Here is an 11,823-nt window from a genome sequence, read left to right as displayed (position 1 = left end):
AAGAAAGAGAAAGAACAATGAGGGAAAAAAAGAAAAAGAAAGAAAAAAAAAAGGGGGCGCTGGAAGTGGATTATGGGAATGAGTGTTATTGGGTGTGGTCAAGTCTAGACTTTCTAGTATAGACTTGCCCAAACAACCAACTAAAGTGTGACATGTAATAAAAAAAAAATAAAAAATTAATTATATATATTCGGTACGGGACGAGACGGGATGTGATTGAAATCACTACTACAATAATGTTAATAGACGACACTACCTACACAACAGTTTGTTAAAAACTGTTGTGTAATTTTAACACACAACAGTTTTTAAAAAGCCGTTGTATGAATGCATGAAATCCAATAGTTTTTGGCAGAGTAGAGTTTATGAAATTGCCTAAACAACACTTACTAGCTGCGACCGTTATGTATGTGAAAGGAAATGAAAAAAACCGGTGCTACAGTATCTTCATTAATCCTCCTTTATCACACATACAAACCTTCTTTCTTTCTCATCTCCCTAGATCCGCTCTTTCTCTTTCTCCCTCTCCCTCTCGATCTGCCCTCTCGATCTCTCTCTCATTATCAAACTTCCTCTTCTATTCTCCTCAGTCTCTCTATCTCTCTCACAGCCTCCCACTCAAACTCCCTCGCCCTCTCCCTCCATCGATCGACCTCGCCCTCGCCCTCGCCCTCGCTCTCTGACCTCTCCCTCGCCCTTTCACCTTAAACTCAAAATGGGGTAGAGAATCTATGTTATCCACTTCGACTTGAAGAACTCTAAAACACTCGTTCCTGGGTTGGGTCGGATAGGACCAGACCAAAGCGACTGGATCTGTGGAATCTGATATGGTTTTAATACCTTTCCTTCTCGTGTTTGTTCTAAAGTTATGAGGTAACTCCCCATTTCTTTCTTAGGTAAATCAATGTATGAATTCATAAATTTCTCTTTGATTTCAACAAACCCTAACTTATTTTTCTCTCTATATCCTAAATCGAAAACAAATTTATCAACATTATGCTATAATTTATGTCAGGTACTCTTTTTCTCCTTTTTCTTTCTCTCTGTATATTTTCTTTAATTATTCTTTTAAGAAACAACTCCCAGTTAGACCTCAAGTAATTCGTACAACTTTACCCTCGATCCCCTTTTGCTAAATTTTAATTCCCATTTTCTAGGGTTTATATACACTAGTTCGTGAAATTTGGGGGTTTCTTATTTTATGGTAATTTTCTGTGTTTGTGGCCCTAACTTTATCTAATTTGATGTTATTTTTTAGTTGGGCTTGCATTTATCTGCTAGCCGAGGAAATATAAAATTGGGTAAAGAATCAATTCTAATGTTTATAATATATGCTATCTTTATTTATTCTTTGTAGGTTCTACTGATTTTCTTTGTTGTTAAGCTCTGTGTGCTGGTTTTCATCAAAGTACTTTTAGATATGTTCATTTTGCTAGATGTGGTTTGACAATTTTCTAGCTATAAATATATATATATTTTCTAGTTGTAAATATATAAATATATATATTTATATAGTTACCCCATGTAAAGTTATGTTCTAAACACACGCAATCTTCTTTAGGTTCTGTAAATGGAGCAAACTGCAAGAATTGGCAATACAGCCAGATGTGGATGGATTTTTGGTTTGTGGAGCTTCCCTTAAGGTGATAATTCTTTTTTGCCTTGTCTCAGTTGTCTGTTTATTTTCTCGATTTGTTATCAACACATTGCGAACAAAAAATGTAATATTTCTTCCCTTTCTGCTTTTGGTGTTGTAGTGCTTTCATTGCGATTAAATTAGATTGACATGCCACTATTTTGTCAGTTATGCTTTGAAACGTTAGCTTTATTGCTAGCTGTCTGGTAGTTATATGTTTAAGGTTCTGTGTGCCTTTACAGGACCACTGGTTCATAGTGTTCTACTTATATTACATTCTATTCTAACTATGGTACTGATAAAGTTGACATATATTTGTGTTTCTTTCTCCATAGGTTTGCAAGGTAGCTCCTATTTCATGTGAAACTAAAGTATAGCATTCACTAAGAGGATCTTTTTGATTGATTGCCTTGGAGTTGTCCATCAAAGCAGCGACTCTGAAACAGATATTGTACTGAAGGGTGTGGTATGTCTTTTTTGCTTTTTCTAGCATGGCAGCTGATAGTGAATTTATCTATTTTCTTTGTTCTCATTAAGCTTTAAGTATTGACTATTAATATAAATAATTTGTGCAAATCATTTTTGCAATATTGATTCGCTACCAATATCATCTTTAAATTGCTCATCATTTGTGGACTTCGGTTTTGGTATGTCAATAAGTGAATGACAGGAGCAATCCAGTGAAGCAATGATAATCATCATGTGAGTTATATCACAATTCACCCTTTAATATGCTAGCTGAACTTGTACTTTTAAGTTTATACCTTGATGCAAGTATGTGGTTTGGTCAAAGTTTCTTGAATTTGAGTTGCAAATATATGAGTTTGAGTTAGTGTGGGCTCAAAAATGACATGGACTGTGCATGCTCAAAAATATATGAGTTTGAGTTTAAGTTTGATTAATGCATTTCTCAATCTTTTACAGGGAAGAGTAAGTGTTGTTGTTCATCGGTTTCAATGGTTCAAAAATAATATCTTCGAAACTAGATGGTAGGTACATGAAATTCCATTACTTAAAGTGAAGCTTCCATTCAAATTGGCAGTACTTAGTTATATGATAGTGTTAGTAGATTAGTCTCCTTAAATCTTAATCTGGAGGGTCTATTTTAATAGTGTGGGTGGTCTTAACTATTCTATTGATAACAATAAGTTATTGTGTTATATTCAATTGAAGTATAATCTGGGAGGGTCTATTTGTGGACTTCGCTTTTGGTATGTTTATTTGCTGGTTATGTGAGTAAATGTTGTGTGGCTAGATCCATGTTTGTATCTTGCCAAGCCATAAAAGGAAAAAGACAAAAAAGAAATAATGTGATGACTGGGCAAAATTTTGTTTAAGGGATGTCTAGTTTGGTGACTCACTTGATTGAGTCTCCTAATGCTAACCTATAACTGAACAATAATTTAAAGTGAAGCTACTATACATGTTATGCCACAGTCACTTGTCTAACCTGTTAGATGAAAATGATTTTCTAGACATTTTTTAATTACATATATAATAAGGGCATAAACAAAACTCATCTAATCCAAAATGTTATTGTACATATTCAGATGTGTGCTATGACATGGCTTGAATCTAAATAACTGCATCCCTCCTTGGTCTTTGAATGTTTTTGCCAGTACGTGTTTGCCCTTAAGCTTAGCTGAGGTCAAAGTGGGGTAAGTTGGAGTTGCAATATGTCTTGCAGTTAAGTCTCATGAAGAATAAAAAAGAAACTAAGTCCTTAAGTACCCTTGCAAACATTTTTCATGAGTTATTTCTTCTTCTCCTGCCAATTATATGCTTTCCTCATTAGCTCTATATAAAAAGTGTCATTCTGTAAGCTTTTTATTCTCAAAAGCTGCATGGGCACGTGTATTGCATGTCATTAATGCTAATGTTGATGAACTTTCTCATGTTTGGTTAAAAATGTATAACTTCCTTATTGGATGCTTTAGTTGTAAAAACTTATTATTTATTTTTATTATTAATTTCTTAAATGTGCTTTGGTTGTATGTCTTTTGTGTTGAAGTGGCTTTTGCTTCATGAGTAGAGTGTCAAAACTCTGTCATCCTTGAGGAACTTGTTTGTTTTCTTCATCTGTCTTCTAATGTGGGAAGAAACAAAGTACTTTGTGGTTCCAATGTAGAAATATCTTCACTGTTTAAATGAATTAAATTTTGCAGCATGGTTATTAATGGGTGGGAGCTCATGATTCCTTTAGCCTTCTTTGCTGGAACATGATACTATTTCTTAACCTCTTTCAAATATTCTTGCTTTTATAATAAGACAAGAAAAAAGAAGTTGGAGGTAATCTGAACATAAAAGTACCATATGCTTATAGATGGCTTTTTTTTTTTTTTTTTTCCTGAAGTTGTGGCTATCACTATCACTTTCTATTCATTAATATCACTTGACTAATATATTTCAAGTCTAAATCTTCAGACCCATTTGACTAATATCCTAAGCTTAATGAGTATTCCTTGATAATGCCTCCCTGAAAAAGAAGCTCATTTGTTTTTGTAGGTCAGACACTTCAAGCTGGCCAAAGAAGAATCTGTGATCTTTCTTCTAGGTCAGACACTTCAAAACATAAATAGTATAGAATATTATCTTATCGCTCTACGGTTTTAATTGTCTTTGCATATGAAATTTTCTGATGAATCTATTTGCTAGCAGTCAGCAATTCATTAATCTTTTCATTTTTTTAAAACTCTCCCATTCGATCAGTTGAGCAATTTGCATCTTTGTAAACATTCCCTAAGGTTCATCTAAAGTTTATTAGGATCTTTTTATCCTTGAGTTACTCATTTGGTACGCAAATTAAGTTGCAGCTTCGATTAAGTACATTGACTTCCATTAGATTGTAATTAAGTTGTATGTATTTTTAATTGTAGATGAGGAGGAGAGGAAGTACAAGGGTTGCAAAATAAGCTTTGTATTCAATAGCTCGATGTGTGGCTGTCATTTGCCTTGCTGCTAGTGATAAGCTAACTAGGTTGTGTAGACATATATTATTTTTGGTACATATATGCTAGGGGCAGTTTATCGACTAATCTTGCAAATTCAGTTATTTTGGTATGTATATGGCTGACTTTGCACGATTACTTAGCTTAGACCATGCCATGGCTTTTATTGAGTTTAAAATCTGGTTTTCATGCTGAATATAGCTATAGAAGATCTGGAAGAAACTTGATTAATGATAGACATGCTTGTATGTATTTTGAATTGCAGATGAGGAGGAGAGGAAGTGCTAGTTTAGAATTGCCAAGGACACTTCAAATTAAATGGAGTCATTTTATGATGCAAGATGAGCAGGAAAGAAGAACAAGTCAGGCAATCAATAATCTATCATTTCTTACTTTGTCTTTTTCTATCTTTAGTTTCCTTGTAGTGTTTGAGTGACATTATAGTTTGTGTAATTGTACAAGTACTTTTTTTATATGTATAGCTATCAAGCTACTTTCAATTAATTTTTAGGGTGTTAATATTAGCAAGGGATGTGTGAATGAGTTTGCTATGACTTTGTAAACTCAAATTCCAATTTAATGAATTCATGGATCTTTTTGAGCTGTCCATAGTTGTGGATTTAATTGGATGCAAGCAGGGATTTAGTGAGATTTAATTTCAATTGGATGCAAGCAGAGTTGTTAAATTTTGAATCAAACAAACAACAGTTGTCAATTTAAAAATATTGTGTTAGTCAAACCTAGACAACGATTTTAGTTGAATAACCATTGTGTTGGTCAAACCTAGACAACGGTTTAAGAGGAAAACAAGTTGTTGATAATGAAATAACACAACGGTTTTAGGTTATAAACGGATGTGTATATGTGATTAAAACAACATGTTTTAGTTAAATCTGTTGTTGGCATATGAATTACACAACGGTTTTAGATTATCAACAGATGTGTATATGCTTTACTCACAACATTTTTTAGCCAAGACTGTTGTTGAGTGCCTCTACTAACAACATTCCTACCAAATTTAACCTGAATTATGTAACGGTTTTTATAAAAAATGATGTTTAAAGATACATGGGACAACATTTATAGTATATAACTATTGTTAGACATTAGCTACTACAATAGTTTTATATCTATAAACGTTGTGTATTCTATTGCGAGACAACTGTTTGGACGAAAATCAAGGTTTTTGATGGACTTTATACAACAGTTTTAAATTATAACTGTTGTATGTACTAACTCAGACAACAGTTAAAAACCGTTATCTGAATAGACTATAGATGTCACACGCCTAGACGACGAAATTTTGGAGGAATAGACAACGGTTTTTTACCGTTGTCTATTAACTTCATTGTAGTAGTGAATGTTGATACCATTCTCATCCCATTGCATTTGGGACCGGTACGAGATCATCCCGAAATTCACGGGACCTCAACGGGATGAGACCTTAACGAGATGGTACAGGATGAAACCGGTATGGGTTCGGTATTCTGGTTTTAATGCCCAGCCCTAGGTATAAGTGTATATACGGAGATATATATATATACATTCCAAATGGGCGAATGGGCACACTTCATATAATTTTTTAACAAGTCGAATCATTTATTTTTTAGGTCTTTATTTATAAATTATTCTTTTACAAAATTAGCCAAATCAGAAATCATTTGCCTATTTAACTTTGATAAGATAAATAGACGATTTTGTAAAAAATATTTGATTTGTGTATTTGTTTGATCAAATTTAGATAGACAAATAATTTCTGATTTGACTAATTTTTTGTAAGGATGATATTTGAATAGAGACCTAAATAATAGACTGATCGAATCGTTGAAATACTATATAGAATGAGTCCTATAAGGGATCCCATAAATAAAATTATTTATAAAATCCCATAATGAAAGGGACCTATATATATATAAACACACACATGGAGCTTCAAGTGTGGGATCCCACATTTAATGTTAAATGTGGGATAAGAAGGATGGACTAATCTCATATAGTTTTTCAACAATTTAAACCGTCTATTTATATATATATATATATATATATATGCAGGCTCCTTCTGTTGAGGTATACCTCAACTTATTTATGTTGAGGTATACCCTGTTGGGGCCCACACGAGTCGTTTTGTGTCAATCTGAACCGTTCACAAGGATCATCTTCATTGATAGATCATCCTTGCAAAAAATTAGCCAAATCGGAAATCATTTGACTATCTAACTTTGATCAAATAAATAGACGAACCAAATATTTTCGATGAAACCGTTCATTTGTTTTATCAAAGTTAGATAGGCAAATGATTTCCGATTTGGCTAATTTTTTGCAAGGATGATCTATCAATGAAGATGATCCTTGTGAACGGTTCGGATCGATACAAAACGACTCATGTGGGCCCCAACAAGGTCATACCTCAACATAAATAAGTTGAGGTATACCTCAACAGAAGGAGCCTGTATATATATGTGTGTATATTTATAGGTCCATTGTTTAACTACAAAATTTTAATAACTTTTTAGTTTAGGTACCAAAATTAAATAACATTTTAGATTAAGTACTAGTTGAAAAGTCAAACAAATTAATAAAATAAAATGTATTAGAATTTACAAATATTACATCATATGTCATTACAATAAAAAAATAAAAATAAAAATACATCACAAATATTACATTAATTTATACTATATTGTATTAAAAAAAAAAATCCAGTCACAACTTAACTGTGACTGTCTTGGTAAATTGAAAGAGACAACTAACACCACTATACTATATATTATTTTGAGTAAAAGTATTGTTTTGACCTCTATTTATACGATATTATAGTATAATTTCTCTAAAAAAAATTCGATTAAGTCACAACTTAACTGTGACTGTCTCACAATTTAGATGTGACTATGATTCAGTCACAACTAACTTTGAAGTTGTGAGTGTTGTACAGTCACAACTAAATGTGAAGTTGAGACTACATTAGCAAATTTTCAAGATAATATAAAAGCCTCAAGTGCAATTTTGTCAAAATTTTATAAATTTTAACTAACACTCATCATATGTGTGCCAAAGGATAAAAATGTCAAATGAAAAAGGCTCAAATCAAATGGGCCAACATATTTGTGACCTAATCTAAAAAACTACATTTAAATTTGGTAGTTCAATTGAAATATTATATGGTCTTCATGCTATACTAAAACATTATTGGGATTTGGTATTTTAATCCTAATTTTCCTATATATATATATATCAGTTATCTTCTCTTTATATTTTCTCTCTTTTCATTCTTATTCTACAATATAATGGTTAGTCTCATCGAAATCATTTATTTTTTAAATTATAATATTGATAAGAATTATCTTCGTTGATTAATTAATTACTAGTTTATTTTAACGTTGGTATTATGTGAGAAATTAAATTGTATGTGTGTTCATTATTTTTTGACCACTTAACCTTTCGAGATTCAGTGGTGTCCATTGTATTATTTACATGGGTTTAAGTTTTTGGAGTCGATTAATCACTTCTCTGAAATTCATGTGAGAGCCATCTATATTAATGAGTTCTAACTCTTGAGAGATGTGTTCAATACAATTCACGAGTTAATTACACTTACACCCTCTGAAATTTATTGTGTTTTCACATACACCTCTTGGGGTTTCAATAATTACACATACACCCCCTGAGGTTTCAAAACTATTGCATATGACCCCCTACAAGAGAAAAAAATAAATAAACAAAAAAAAATATATTTGTATTGAGGTTGGACTTTACACCTTGAGTAATCTTATTAGGCCATTTAACCTCTTAGTATGTCTTTTTGCATAATTTCTCATCATTTTTTGCTCACTATAGGGGGTTATATGCAACAGTTTTGAAACCTCAGGGGGTGTATGTGTAATTATTAAAACTCCAGGGGGTGTATGTGAAAACACAATAAACCTTAAGAGGTGTAAGTGTAATTAACTCTACAATTCACCCATGACTCAACAATCTGACACCTACTTCTCCTACAACAAACTATATATGGATTTCAATCCATAAGACATGAAATAGTACACCACATTTTATTGTTACATTTCTTATTGCAATAATCTATTCATACTACATTTTTCTAACTATATATATTTGTAACCACATCTCTAATTAGTACATCCACTTAATGATCGAACACGTAGCATTACAATTATGAAAATGTGGATAGGATGCATAAAGTGTGGCAGTGCCATCCAATCTCATGTTTCATTCATAGTCAACGATCTCATAAAAGCCTAAAGATGAGCACAGGCCACTATATGCAATACACTGAATACTGCTTTTACAACGACAGAATTATTTGGGGGAGTGAAAGTTACGGCTCCAATTAAAGAGGACCAAATTGAACTGTGGTAGCGGGGCAGGGTCTGCCGCTGGATTTGCTGAGAAAGGAAAAAAGTTGGGAAAATCAAAAGGTTTGGAGTTATCACAGAAAACAGGTTTTTGCAAATTTGCAAATTGCTCCCAGATACCCAGAATGATGCCCCATATCCACCTAAATTAGCCAAACAGTGGAGAAAAGCTGACCCGTGGGGTTTGGGCTCCTGTGTCGTTTTGGAACATACGGCGGGTCGTGAATTCAGAACCATCCGTGCTCTGGTGCCTGAATCCACCAACGCCCACGTCCATTATCATTTTGTGATCGGCTCTGCGTGCGTTTGAGAGCCGTGAGGAGAAAAATTAAGGTTATATTTTGAGCAAATTATAATTTAGTCCTTCAATTTTATATGAAAATTAAAAGTTTTAATTTGGTTTTTAAAAGTTTTAATTTTTTTATTCAAAAGTTTTTAAAAATATTATTATTTTTTAAATTTGAAGAAAAATACGAAAATACCACTGTCACGTCAGCAGATAACGATTTATTTGACAAAAAAACTAACGGAGGTACTATTTTGACACAAAATGAAAGTTGAGCTACTTTTTTGCAAGTTTTCAAAATTGGGGTACTAAATTGAAACAACATGTAAAATTGAGATACTAAATTGTAATTTGCTCTTATATTTTTTACTCTAAAAAAAAAAGGTTATATGAAAGAGTAAAACTTGCCTATTCTTGAGATAGGGGTATGTGGCAACACACCAAGAGAGAGAGAGAAAAAAAAAAAAAAAAAAAAAAAAAAAAAAAAAAAAAAGAGAAAGAGTAGACAGATAGAGAGATAGAGGAAAGTTTTTCTCTCTTTCTCTCCCTTGGTGTAATGCCACATTCCCTATTCGAATAGGCAAGTTTTACTCTATATGAAGTGATTTTGTAAAAATAAAGGAGTATTCTTCCGGTGCACACAAATTTTTCTCATATTTGAAATTTCAAATGATGGAGTGCACACTTCAGTTACACAAGTAAAATGTGACTATTACGCATTTAGAATGATATGATTATTATGCATTTACAATTCAATTTATAAGAATATTGAGTTAGCAAATGCTACGTTGGACCATTAGACGAGGTTCTTGGCCTCAAACTGATTCTCTCTCCTAATTAGTACGTAAACTTAAAAAACTGTTCTATTACTGCTATGAAAAAAAGTTGTTTTTAATACCTAAACTAAAATGATTACCCTTTCAATAATATGTATAAAGATTAAAAATAGTACGTATTACATTACCTCACAACGTACCCGATCTCATCCCACATACCCCATGCACATTCTCTCTTCCCACATATTTTCATTACATTACTATTGTGAATTTGTAACCTAACCTCCTCCACAGTGCACACAAAATGCGTGCATGATGGATAATCTATCTAGTATTCTTAAACAATATACATAAATATATAATTTTAATAGAATTTTTTATGGGATTTATTAAAGGCTTATTTACTATTTCACCCCCTGAAAGTAACTTTAATTCTCACTTCACCTCCTATGGTTTATTTTGTATCACATTACCCTTTGAAACTAATTGTCGTGTATCACTTTGCCCACTTCCTATTTTTACAAACTTTAGAAATTAATTAAAAATAGCTCTGAACTCCAAAAAATACACGGAAAATTCCTACAGACTCGTCTTGACTATTACTAATTTACTATGAGGTCACATTACCAATTTTTCATCCGAGTGTTTCAAAAAATTAAAATACTTTAGACTCTTTGGAAATTAATAGGAAAATCTCCCAAACTCCAAAAAATACGAGGTTTGCACCGTTGGTCTTCTAAAAAATAACAGTACATTTCTTGTGAACACTTTCTACTCGGTCTTAGAGGAAAATTTATTTTCCTCTATAAAATAAATTCTAGAATTTCCATAAAGTCTCAGAAGAATTCTCTAAATCAAGTTTTTGGTAATTTCCAAAATATTTTTGAGAATTCATCCGAGACTTTACGGATATTTTAGAATTTTTATAAAAGGAAATTTATTTTAATTTTCTAGAAATAAATTTGGACTTCCCAAATTTTCTAAAAACTCTCAGAGGGAAAATTGGTAATTTGACCCTATAGTAAATTAGAAGTAGTTAAGACGAGTTCATAGAAATTTTTTGTGTATTTTTTTAAGTTCGTGGTATTTTTAATTAATTTCCAAAATTTGTAAAAATAAGAAATAAGCAAAGTGATACAAAAAATTAGTTTCAGGGGGTAATGTGATACAAAATAAACCTTAGGGGGGTAAGGTGAGAATTAAAGTTACTTTCATGGGCAAACTAGTTAATAAGCCTTTATTAATCGAACTAGAACATCTTAGTCATAAATTGTTAGGAATCGGTTTGGCCATCTGAGTCATAAATTGTTAAGAATTAGTACATTTGAATCATTCCTACCTGGCTTATCATTTTTCCCTAATTTGACCATTGTCAATCCTGAGTGTCTTAACCATACATTCAAACCAACCAAATAGTTAATTATGTTGGATTACTTTGGATTTTTTTTTTTTAAAGATTCCCTTTTTCCGTTTAATTATTTTCACATCATTGTCAATATGTGTTAATAATCTATACATATAAAGCAAAAGCTCCCCTTATATGAAATTTTCAGAAATCCATAAATACCCATGGTTAATTGAATTTATTAAAACAAACAATTTTAATTCGATAAGGACAAATGAGTAAATCAACCACTCTTGCAAATAAAAAAATAAAAAAATAAAAATGAAAAAGGATGTAGCACGTTTATGAGGCCACGTACGTTCTCTTCAATCTGAAAAAAAAAAAGGAGACAACATTGTCTTTTATTTTTTGTTCTCTTATTGTTTTTTTTAGTCAAACCACGTTTACTTTCTTCTTGATTTTTCT

This window comes from Dryas octopetala, chromosome 8 (genome assembly GCF_963921425.1).
Source record: "Dryas octopetala chromosome 8, drDryOcto1.1, whole genome shotgun sequence".
In the NCBI taxonomy this organism is placed as follows: Eukaryota; Viridiplantae; Streptophyta; class Magnoliopsida; order Rosales; family Rosaceae; genus Dryas; species Dryas octopetala.
The sequence above is the reverse complement of the archived record's forward strand: the minus strand, read 5'-3'. Positions refer to the sequence as shown.